This window comes from Hakea prostrata, chromosome 3 (assembly GCF_041222555.1).
Source record: "Hakea prostrata isolate BN-2017 chromosome 3, UWA_Hpros_2, whole genome shotgun sequence".
Lineage (NCBI taxonomy): Eukaryota > Viridiplantae > Streptophyta > Magnoliopsida > Proteales > Proteaceae > Hakea > Hakea prostrata.
In genome coordinates this window covers 65319419-65332376 of record NC_142602.1, presented here as the reverse complement: position 1 = coordinate 65332376, position 12958 = coordinate 65319419, and positions in this window count along the sequence as shown.

The window sequence follows — 12958 nt, the reverse complement described above, 5'->3', positions numbered from 1 at the left end:
GGGCATTTATGGTATAATCTCCTTTAGTGGATATTTACTAAATGAAAAGTATAAAAATGATCCAATTTATTATTGTGCATTTATTAAAGGATAAGGATCCAATTTTAGTAAGTATATATGATGATGATTTAAATATCATCGAAACTCCTGAAGAGTTTCCAAAAGCAGTAAATTATTTGAAGAAAGTTGAAATGAAAATCTTGAAAAGACAATGTTTTGTCTTGACTTGTAAATTCAGCATTGACGAATGAAATATTCATTCATCAATCAACTTATATTGAGAATATTTTAAAGAGATTTTATCTAGATAAAATACATCTATTGAGTACCCCAATGGTTGTGAGATCGCTCAATATAAAGAAATATTCATTTCGACCCCAAGAAAATAGTGAAAAATTTATTGGTCATCCATACTTATTGCAATTAGGGCATTAATGTATTTTGCTAATAGTATAAGACCAGATATAGCATTTTCGATAAGCGTATTAGCAAGATTTATCTCTTCTCCAATATGAAGACACTGAAATGTTATAAAACATATATTTCAGTATATTCGAGAAATTATTGATATGATATTATTTTATGAATGTGGACATCAACTTACTTGTTATGCAGTTGCAAGATTTTTATCTGATCTATATACAACTCGATCTCAAACAGGCTATTTATTCACAAGTGAATGTTAGTTATTTTATATTTGGTTTAGATCAATGATACAACACATTTAGGAAGCATGCAGTCTTCTATTAGAAGAAGAGGTTTGAACAATATTATATGAAGATTATGCTGCATGCATAACTCAATTGAAGGGATGATACATCAAAGAATATAGAACGAATCATATTTTACCGAAATTCTTCTTCACTCATAATCTTCAATGAAATGGTGAAATCTATGTTCATTGAATTCGTTTAAGTGATAACTTGACAGGGGGAATTTGGTGCATTTTTTTAAACAGTGAATTGAAGGTGAAGTTACTTCGTGAACACCCCCAATTCCTTTTGTTCGAAATTATGGATAAACATAATATTCCTTGGATTTTTGCTGTTGTATATGCTAGTCCACAGGAAGGCAATAGACGATTTTGTTGGGAAGAATTGGCAACTGCAGCTGATCAGTTTAAACTACCATGGCTTTTAGCTGGAGATTTGAATGATGTCTAGATGAATCAGAGGTAAAGGGAGGAGCAACAGTTCAGATTAAAAGATGTGAAAACTTCAGCAAATATATTAACAGGTGTAATCTTATTGATATGGGAGCAGTGGGACCAAAATTCACGTGGCGTGGACCTAAATGGGAGGGTTACAAGAGAACGTATAAAAGACTCGATAGAGGTATGTGCAATGCTGATTGGAGAGTACTTTATCCTGATGCTGTAGTTCGGGTTGTGCCTAGAATTAAATCTGATCACCACCCACTAGTCATTGATTCGTAGCCTATAGTTCAAAAAAGGAAAAAGAAAGTGTTTCGGTTTGAAGCTATGTGGATGACTCATAGAGATTTTCCTAAAGTAATTGCAGATGGATGGGAAAGCAATAAAGAGATTCCAGAAGCCCTTCACTTTTTACAGAATCATTTGGTTACTTGGAACTATAAAAATTTTGGGAGTATTAATGTGGCAAAGAAAAGACTGCATGCTCGGCTAGGGGGTATTCAGAAATGACTAGCAGATGGATTACTTAACCCTTTCTTCAAGAAACTTGAAAAAGAACTGCGAGCTGAATTGGAAAATCTTCTTAATAGAGAGGAGATTATGTGGGCACAAAAAGCTAGAAAAATGTGGATGTTACATGAGGACAGAAACACAAAATATTTTCACACTTCAACCATCATCAGAAGACGGCGGAATAAGATTGAAGAACTAAAATCTGATGAAGGTGAATGGATTCGCGATCCAGCTGAGCTACAAGCACATGTCACTGGATTTTATAAAAATCTATTTTCTGAGGAGCAATCAAATAGCCAAGTACTTCACTCCCTTTATTGTTTTCCTACATTAAATCATGATTGGTTATTGTCACTTGGGAAAATGGTTGATGAAGATGAGGTCTACAAGACGGTTAGACAGATTAGTCCATGGAAGGCACCTGGTCCTGATGGATTCCAAGCTGCCTTCTACCAAAAATCTTGGGAAGTGGTAGGGCAAGCAGTCACTAGGATGGTGAAAGAGGCTTTTGAAGGAAAAATAGATACCAAATTGAATGAAACATATCTAGCCCTCATCCCTAAAGTGGACAAACCTGAGTTAATTTCTCAATTCAGACCAATTTCTCTGTGTAACGTGAGCATGAAAATAATTACTAAGGTTATTAGTGCTAGATTAAAAGAGTATATGTCATGCCTCATATCTCCAAATCGGGGCCAGCCCTGTTCCAGGGAGACATATACGGGAAAATATCATTACTGCACAAGAAATATTTCATACTATGCGCAAGAAATCCAACAAACAACTCACTATGGCCATCAAGATTGATCTTGAGAATGCTTATGATCGGATTAGGTGGAGCTTCATACAAGAAACCCTCACACTTGCCAATCTTCCGAGTAGTTTGATTGATGTGATTATGAAGTGTATAACCACAGCACAACTGGGTGTTCTTTGGAATGGGGAAGATACAAATTTTTTCCAACCCACTAGGGGCATTCGGCAAGGAGATCCTTTGTCACCCTATATTTTTGTGATGTGCATAGAAAGGTTATCACATTGTATACAGGATGCTGTAAGTGATGGGCGATGGAAACCTATCAAAATTGGGAGGACCAGGCCATGCATTTCTCATCTAATGTTTGCAGATGATGTACTTCTTTTTGCCGAAGCCACGATTAAACAGGTAGTAACAATCAATGATTGTCTCAACAATTTTTGTATGGCTTCTGGTAGCAAGGTCAGTACTTCGAAAACCAGAATTTTCTTTTCTAGAAATGTCAGTCGCAATCAAGCTAGAGACATCACCCATGTCAGCAAGTTCACTGAAACAAAAGAAATTGGTAAATATCTAGGAACCCAAATTTGGAATGGATGAGTTAAGAAGGAAAATTACCACCATATTTTAGCTAAAGTGAAGAGTAGACTGTCGAATTGGAAGGTTAATTCACTTTCTTTGGCTGGCAGAATAACCCTTGCTAAATCAGTTATTATGGCTATTCCAGTTACTCTATGCAGTCAGGACCCTTACCAAAAGGAATACTTCAAGATGTTGAAAAATCAGCTAGAGGTTTTTTATGGGGTGATACTCAAAGCAAAAGGCCATCTCATCTCATTGGGTGGGACACTATTTGCAAACCAAAAGAGATAGGTGGATTGGGCTTTAGAAATCTCGTTAAGGTGAATGAAGCTTTCCAGATGAAACTTGCTTGGGGGTTCTTAAATTATAATACTATCTGGAAATCAGTTTTGCAGGCAAAATATGGAACCAGTAGAAGAAAAGAGAAATTCAAAGCTAGTCCGAGTGACTCTCCCATCTGGAAAGCAATCTGTACTGTAGCTCCCAAAGTGCTGAGCAATAGCAAAGTTGATGTTGGCGATGGAACTTCAGCTTTTTTCTGGGAAGATAATTGGCTGGAGGTGGGGCAGAACCTTAAGTCAAAAGCTATATATGATATACCCAGTGGAATGAGTAAGGAAAAAATATCATCATATGTGGATGAAAATGGAGGTTGGAGAAAGGAAATTTTTGAAAATATATTACCTTCGAACTGTTGCATTAAAATTGAAGCATGCCCACCGCCAAGTACAGGCGGAGGAAAGGATGTATGGCCATGGAGTCCATCATAGAATGGATGTTTTACAATAAAATCTGCATATGAAGTGTTAGAAGATTCCAATAGTCTTGGTGTGGACATTTCTTTTGATAACAGGTATTGGGAGGCCATTTGGAAGTTAAAGGTGCTACAAAGAATCTCTTGTTTCATGTGGGTTCTAAGTCTGAACAGGCTGCTAACTAATGATAAGAAGTGGAAAATGGGACTCATGAACCACTCATTCTGTAACTTCTGTCTTCATGAAGCCGAAACTAGTCTACATGTGTTTAGAGATTGCCAATATGCGAGTGGAGTATGGAAACGATTAATCCCAATGAATCAACAAGGACAGTTCTTCAATTGTGATCGTCATGATTGGCTTTACCTATACATTTGTGGAAATCTATCACAACAACAGAAAGGATGGTCAGCCAATTTCGCCATCACACTATATCTACTGTGGGGTTGGAGAAATCGTGATACTCATGAAGAAGACTTCACTCGACCAGGAGGAGGGGTGGAAATGATAAAAGAATACTACTCACATGTGGAGGCAGCTTGGACCCAGGAAAATAATCCACAATCATTATCACGAAGTGTTAGAAGAAAGGCAAAGTGGAAAAGACCAACGGAAGGGTGGCTAAAATACAATGTAGATGCTGCAGTTGGTAAAGAAGATTTCAATCAAATTGGAGGGGTTTTTCGCAGCTCAGAAGGGGTGTACTTGGGAGGTTTTGTGCATAGAATCCCCAAGACAAGTGTTCTTGAAACTGAGCTCCATGCTATTTGTGTAGGCATATGCTATGCAGTAGAAAGAAATATGCTACATGTTTACATGGAGTCTGAATCTTCACAAGCAATCGATTGTTTGAAACTGAGTGCTCAACATCAAGGAAGGATGACAAGGATTATTGTGGCGATCCGAGAGTTGGTAGATTTGCATGGAAATATCATCATTACTCATACTAATAGAGAAGCAAATATGGTTGCCGATTGGATGGCGAAGAGAACAACAACATTGGATTCTCCTACGCATTTATTTCAGGAACCCCCTCAAGGTATAGAGGAGTTCCTTCAGGTGGATCGTTTGACCAGCTCTCATTAAATTGATTTGGGTTTTTTAACCCCGTTTATGTATCAAAAAAAAAAAAGTGTTAGAAGAGAGTTAATATAGGAGTTAAATGTTGTGACATCTCAATAATCTATTGAACATGCCTATTCATGTTCTTTCTATTCCATTATGGGATAACTACTAATACCATTCTAATAAGTGAAGTAGCCGTCGTCTAACCAATTAGCTCCAACTCTAATGAGACCGACCCTAATTCGTACTAATTGATGTTAACAGTAGGGGATCAGTTTCTGTACAACACCTTAGGAACAGAAGCAGACCCAACCGGATTGATCCGATCTTATCGGATTGGTTTGAAATCTTATGATAAGAAATTAGGCAATATGTAATGTTTTACTAATGATTCAGTAGGAATTGACATTGTAGATATAAACTACTATGTCGACTTAATTTGCTCTGGCCTCCAAATGCAAGGAGTGAAATGTGAAGATCATCCCAAGTTTCAAAACGATATTGAATTATGGCCAAATTGTGCTTAAAGCACTTGAATTTACTATAAAGGGATATCCATAATGAGTATTAGTTCATTGCTTGAAAACGTAAAACAATTCAAGAACAAAAAGGAACCTCAATCATAGAACCCCTCATCACATTTGCTCTCTGAGTAAATAATGATCAAGACATAACTTAACAACAGCCACACCCACTTGGTTGAAGCCTAGCACATGTGGAACTCCCCCCACCCACCCCCCAACCAAACGAAAAAAATAGCTCTTCATTGATGTACGTGCAGGACCTATTAAGTCTCCACACAAGATCATTGAAGCTCAGGTCATCCAGACATTAAGCTGCTGCCGCCCATTGTTTTAATGGTAGTCTTTGCTTTCTGATCAAATCATCTTCACATTGTCACCATGAAAAACGACGACTCCCTTAGTTGCAACGGTGGCTAGTGCATTCCTTCAAAACAACAATAATTGAACGTGGTATGGATCCAACACCCAGAACCTGTGTGCTCTCTTGGATTTTGACTTCCTGATAGTCGTCGCAAACAATATTGCCTTCTATAAATTCAAATTAGTGCCTTCACATGATCTAGTCCCCTGGTAGAGAATACAAAAGCATCAATGGGAGGCACTAAAGCACATACTAACACAAGAAGGGAAGTAAAACAGCAAATTACCTCCATGGTTCCTATTAGCACCCCCTAAAAAAAGGTAAAATTTGCAAGGCATTTAACAACTATTCCTGTGTAAAATGAAGATGCCTAGACGAAGTATTTCAAAATGTAAAGGAAAAGCACTAAATTTAAGATGGAAAGTAATGCACAACAAAAAAGATGAATAGGTTTGATTTATTTTCAGATCTCACACATGACACATCACGGTTGATGGTTTGATTGTTTCATTGAGTTTTCATTAGGGGTGTCAACGGTGCGGTTTGGGGCTGTTTCGGGCTAGGCTTAATGGTTTTGGGCTGAAAAACATCTAGCCTAAACACGGCTCATTAGCAAAATAACGGTTTCGGGCCGGTTTCGATTTGGTGCAGTTTCGGTTCAGGCTCACTAACAGTTTGGACTAATGGTTTAGACTCGAGTTAACTAACAGTTTATGGTGTGCAAGAAAAACAACAAGAAGAAATAATTGAGCATTCTACAACAAAAGCCAAAATTCTTTGGAAAGCAAAGTTGTTATTGGTCAATTTCCCTTAAAAAAATCCACCAATTCTGTAGAAATCAAGAATCTAGATATTTAAGTATTATAATGACTACTTGATCTTTTGAGTTCATGCTTAATTTTTTTTAATTGTTTATACCAACTACCTAGTGGTAATATATTGATTCAAATATTATTTAATGTAAAATTACAAAACGGGTTGTAAAATGGGCTATAACGGGTTGCGGTTCGGTTTCGGGTTGGTGAGGGCTCCGCGACCCTCAGCCTAAACACAGCCCATTAAGGTTTGGTTTGGGCTATAATGGGCTGGTGTGGTTCGGTTTTAACGATTCGGACTACAAATTGACACCCCTAGTTTTCATCTATTATCTATAATCCACAAAATATGCAGTTTGCAAAAGAAAGAGGGAAAATAAAAGCATAAAACAAAAATTAGAAACTCAGCATAAAACAAAATTTTCATGAAAATCTAACAGATAAAAGGGTAAACAAATAGCCAAGCTATTATGGGATTCAAATGGTTGCAGCGTTCTAAATTTGCAACATTAAAGCGGAAATGAAAGTGGAACTGCCTATTGATAAAAAATAAAACGATGAAGCAATTAACTAATAAATCACGCAACATGTAAGAAACGAACCAGGGAATTCCAAAGGTGAACCACTGATATCGATGCGAACATGCACGGATCCCTTAATACTGGCATCAACCTAACCCTTAAGGGCAACAGAAACATCTTTCTGCCGTAACACATTCAAAGACGCTTCAACTCTTTGGGATTCTCAAGCAAAACCTTTGAAATTCCATTAGTAAATATCAATTAATAAAAATTATTATATTTTATATATATAATGATATAGTGATTTGAATTAAATGAATATTATTGGTTTTGATGGATTTTTTTTTCTTTTTCTTTTAATGGGCCAACTAAGAGGTTTAAACGTTTGGGATTCTCAAGAAAAACCTTTGAAGATTCAATTAATAAATAGGGATAATTACTATTGCTCCCTGTACTTTGATTTTATTACTATTGTATCCCCTGTACTTTTCAAAATTACTAATCCAACCTTTAACTTTGTCTACAATTACTATTGCCCCTTAACATTAAGTTCCGTTAGTTTACTGATGATGTGACATCTTTATATTTTTTTAAAAATCCCAAAATACCCTTATACTTATCTCTTTAATTATTTACCCTTTTGTCAATTTATAATAGTACCCTCAATTAACTGTTATAATCCGTTTTATTCTATAAAAGAAAAAAACAAAATAAAGAAAGAATGATTGAATAAAACTCAAATAGAAATCAAAGAAAAAGGAAAATCAAATTTAACTCAAATTGGAAACTAAATATCACCTAAAATGTTTTCAAAAATAAATAAGTTTAGTGAAGGTAGGAAACCAAATTTGATTTTGATTTTGCTCATTTCTTTATTTTAAAATAAATGAAGCTTAGTGAAGCTGGGAAACCAAATTGGATTTGGATTTTGCCAGTTTCCTTAATTCAAAATAAATGAAGTTTAGTGAAGGTGGGAAACCAAATCGGATTTGGATTTTGTCCATTTCATTAATTCAAAATAAATGAAGTTTAGTGAAGGTGGGAAACCAAATCGGATTTGGATTTTGTCCATTTCATTAATTCAAAATAAATGAAGTTTAGAGTAAGATTGACATTTAATCTGATTTTTGTAAATGTAGTAGCATCGTCTTTTGATTTCTTAATTTTAATGAAGGACAAACTAGATATTACATATTCAAACTTAACGGCTACTTAACAACGTTATAAGGAAGGGGGCAACAGTAATTTCGTAAAGAACATGGTCTTATTAGTAATAAAATCAAATTACAGGGGGCAATAGTAATTATCCATAATAAATATTATATTATTTTTATTTATGAGTGTTAAATTACAATCTTAAACATAATTAATTATATCACTTTAGTATAAGTTTAGGGGTATTTTAGGAAGAAAAAAAATGTAACCATCTTCTATGAGTTCGTACTTTTATAATAGTAGTATGATTTTGCTCAATGTAACTGGCCAAAAAAAAAAACTGGCAATTGTTGAGCCAGGAGTCCATACTGCGTCATACAAAACAAAGAAGGTTTACAGGGGATTTAAAAAAAGAGGGTAATTTTCATCTGGACCCTCTGAGGTTTGATCCATGTCATTTTTAGTCCAAAAAAATGGACAGCTTGCATCTACCTCCCCTGAGGTATTCAATAAGATCAATTAAGGACAATTTGTGATTTTTATGACCAAAATACCCTCACATCTATTCTACCGTAAGATTTGCATATTTTCTTCACATTAAATCTAACGGTGAAAGTTAAAAGAGTGGAGGTATTTAGACACGTAGATCATTTCAATTGGATGAATATAAATCCATCTGAAAACATATACATTTCTTTTCTCTCTCTCTCTTCCGGATTTCTAAGCTCTGAAGTTCACAGTGGAGCAAAACTTAACAAGCAGAGGCCAAAAAAATAAAAAATAAAACTTAAAATGAAAGACGAAGGTAAAACGAGAAAACAAGCTTGAGCTGATCCAGAAAACTAAATAGTCAAGGAATGGAGTCTTTCAGCATCATGTCTTGATAAATCAAATCCATATCCGTTGATGTTTTGGTTTTCAGTTCGGATTCTAGGGTTTTTCTTCTTCCCTTCTTAATCTTTTTTGGTTGGATTTGAACGTCTGTTATTGATTCTGCTGGGTTGTGAATCTCTATCTCTGTATCGAGATTTTTTTTTTTTCTTTCCTCCTTTCCTTTCCTTCTCTTGTGGTTTATTGGATTTTTCCATTTTCTGTTGTTTCATCGAGCATCCAAAGTTAAGTGTATAGATGGTAGACTAAGCTTGTGAGTTAACTACGGAAGGAAAATGAAAGCGATAGATGCGTCTGTCGGAGGGCTGGTCTGGGTAAGGCGTCGAACGAAATGGGTCATGGTGGCTTGAAGACCATTTCATCTGAAAAGTCATCTCTTTCCTCTGCATTTCTTCGTTTCTTCCATTTTCTTTACTGTAACCCTAAACTTATTTTTCTATTCTGTTTCTTCTCTGTTTTTGTCTGAGGAACCTCATGAGCAATTCCTTACCTCTCACAATCTCCTACCTTATCCAATTACATTTACAATTGGAATCCACTTGATCCTTCTTTAGCCTGACTTATTTTGGATTTTAGTTCTTTTGTTGCGAATTTAGGGAGGGGTTTCATTAGATTTGCGAGGGCGAGAGAAATGTCGAATTTGTATGGGGATTTCAATCAAAAAATTGATTATGTGTTCAAGGATTCTTGATTGGAGATTCAGCAATTGGGAAATCCCAACTTCTTGTGCCAAAGTTGAGGAGGAAAGTAGGCAGCGATGGCGGCACGTCGGACTGAAGATGGAGACAATGAAGGGGATGAGACGGACTGAAGATGGAGACGATGAAGGGGATGAGAGAGAATTGGGGACTGAGAGTGTATTATTTCAGGTGGATTTATGTTCATCCGATTGGAATGATCCAGGTGTCTAAAATCTAACGGCCAACTGGAGGTATGGGAGTCTGTCAGTATAGGAATGGATCCAGAAAACACCCCTCTTTTAATTTTCACCGTTAGATTTAGTTGTGAAGAAAATATGCAAATCTAACGGTAGAATAGATGTGAGGTTATTTTGGTCATAAAAATCACAAATTGTCCTTAATTTATCTTATTGAATACCTCAGGGGAGGCAAATGCAAAGTGTCTATTTTTTTGGACTAAAAATGACATGGACCAAACCTCAGAGGGTCCAGATGAAAATTACCCAAAAAAAAATGACATCTCTGGCACAGCTAGTGCAAGCGGGAATAAAATTGAAACAACAAAAGAGGTCAAATTTGCACTGAAGGAGCTGACGGAAAATCCTGTACAAAATTGGAACCAGCAAAAAGGCCAAATTTCCACCGAAAGGAACTGGCAGAAAATCCTGTACAAAATTTGAAGCAAAACAAAAAGGCCAAGTTTGAACTGAAGGAGCTGGTAGAAAATCCAGAAAAACAGAACAATTTGACCAAATCTTTTTAATAGTCATCTTCGGTAGTTTCTAAACATTAATTGTTTGCTTTTATATGATTAATATAAAAATTTTCCCATGTCACGGCTAATTTTCATTTAGACCCCTTGAAGTTTGATCTAATTTATTTTGAATAAGAAAAATGACATTTTTCATTTGCCTCCCTTACAATATCTAAAAAGAACCAAGGATACATTTTTATTCTTATAACCTAAATGTCCTTATACATCGATTTCCTTTCAACTGCTAACATATTCAGTTAGAAGATTACTCCAATACCAAATTGTTAGTACCTTACCTGTGTTCTGAATCTGGATAAATTGAAGAAAGAAAATCAAACCGCAATAAGAGCATTTTAATCATAAAAATGACATTATATCCTTAGTTGGTCTTTTTTGGATACCACAGGCGAGACATACAAAAATGTCATTTCTTTTACCATAAAACGACTTAAGTCAAACCTCAAGGGTCCAAATGGAAACTACCCTTTTGGAGCACTTTCTCCTCAGAAAAAATTTCTATCCCCCACCACCTCTTTAAGAAAACTTTTTCCTTTATCCGGCAGCATTGGACCTCTCCCTCTAGGACTAAAAAAAATTTCTATAGCTTTTGTTCATGTGTCATCTGCAATTGCATTTAGAGGTGTAACAGATTATGTTAGACCTACTCCTAAAAATCTGATGACAAATGCTTCAGGGGATGCAAAAGGTCAGGTCAGCAGGGATTAAGGAAACTAATGATGGAACTTATACAATCAACCAATTGAGACAGCCCTAAGATGTGCCAAAGTGAAACTACGCACCAAGAAAGACAAGAAGGGGTCAATGCCAAGAAATATGAAGTGTATCTTGTCACAACTACTACATTCAACACAATCAAGATTCAAGGCATTATCCAATATAATAAAATGGTCATAGACAACCCTATTCAAAAACATAAAAAGATTAGACATTGGGTGATGTTAGAGTCAAAGCAAACATGAAGTTCAATAAGATAATAAATCCACAAGAATACCCCCCCCCCCCTCCCTTTCATATGATATCATTGAACAGAGAAAGGACTTGAGTTGAATTAGTGTCCAAATCACTTCTATTTCCCTCTGTCATTTTCTATGGTTAAAAAGAAATATACACCTCAAGCCCTAACAAACCTTAAGGAGGTGTTCTTCTTTGCACAAATTCAGCATTAATCATCCATAGGTTGCCATGCAAGACAAGGAAGAAATTTTTTTAGTTTTTCATTACTTGTCTCTGTTTTCACTATCTACAGAAGCACATACCAGATCAAAAAACTTGGATTGTTTGAGCTTTAAGCAGGTTGGGGTTATTTTGCGGGCAAAATGAGCTCCAAGACATGTAGAAGTAAAGAGCATTAAGGATGCAGCAAGACGAACTGGAATGGATAATGAATAAAATGCTTGGATTCAGACATCGGAAAACAGTGATCATAGAACTGAAGAATACTATATATCATTTGTAGAATCATGACATTGCAAACAAGGTTTCCACAATATGTTGTCCCATTAAAGTCTGAGCTACTGTATGTTCTAGAATGATACTTTCCATTTACACTATCACAGTATTGCAATTTATTCCAAGACAGACAGATCATTAACATTAACTAAAGATTCAGAAGATATACATATTCATCAACTCAATCCACATAAAAAGTCAATATTTCTTGGGTACAACATGATATTGGCATTCTATATCAGTATCAGATCAAAATCTATTAATGAAAAAACAATAGCAGCTGATATGAGATGTTGTGATGCATTATTATGTCCATAAACAGCAACTAAGTTTTAGAGGGGACGGATACTTTATCAAGATTCTCCGCAGTAACATCACGCAGGCCTGATTTTATAGGATTCTGGAAGAGAAGAAACATGTTCTTCAACGGAATATGAAATCCAATTTTAACAAAACTCTGACCTTTTGCTGCTTAGAGTAGGTAACTGTAAAAAACTAACCAAGAGTAACAACTAAGAAAGGAACCAAGACTCACGGAACTGAATTTAGTGCAAAATATTTGTCTGTTCAAATTGAGATAAAGAATGCCAATCTGACTGCTTTTACACAGAAGACACAAGTGGTGGTCATAGAAGCTCAATGTATCTTATACATCATTGCAGGCAGAGTAACCCAACAGAGAAGTTCTGCTATCTGGTAGGAAGTTACCCTCCCGGAGGACACAGGAGAGAAGACTAAAACCATAAAAGCATTTACTTTTCTTATCAAATGGCATATCATAACATGTAGATACAAACAATACTCCCAAAACCATGGAATAGCAAAGGAATCATATCTATTTGTTTCTTTCATAGGCTGTAAATAGATATTAAAATTGGTGTCTGTCTGCTCCTCCAAGTAAAGGTTAGTTCTCCTCCTGAATCCAACAATGACTAACTAGGGGTCCCCTTATGCACATAAAA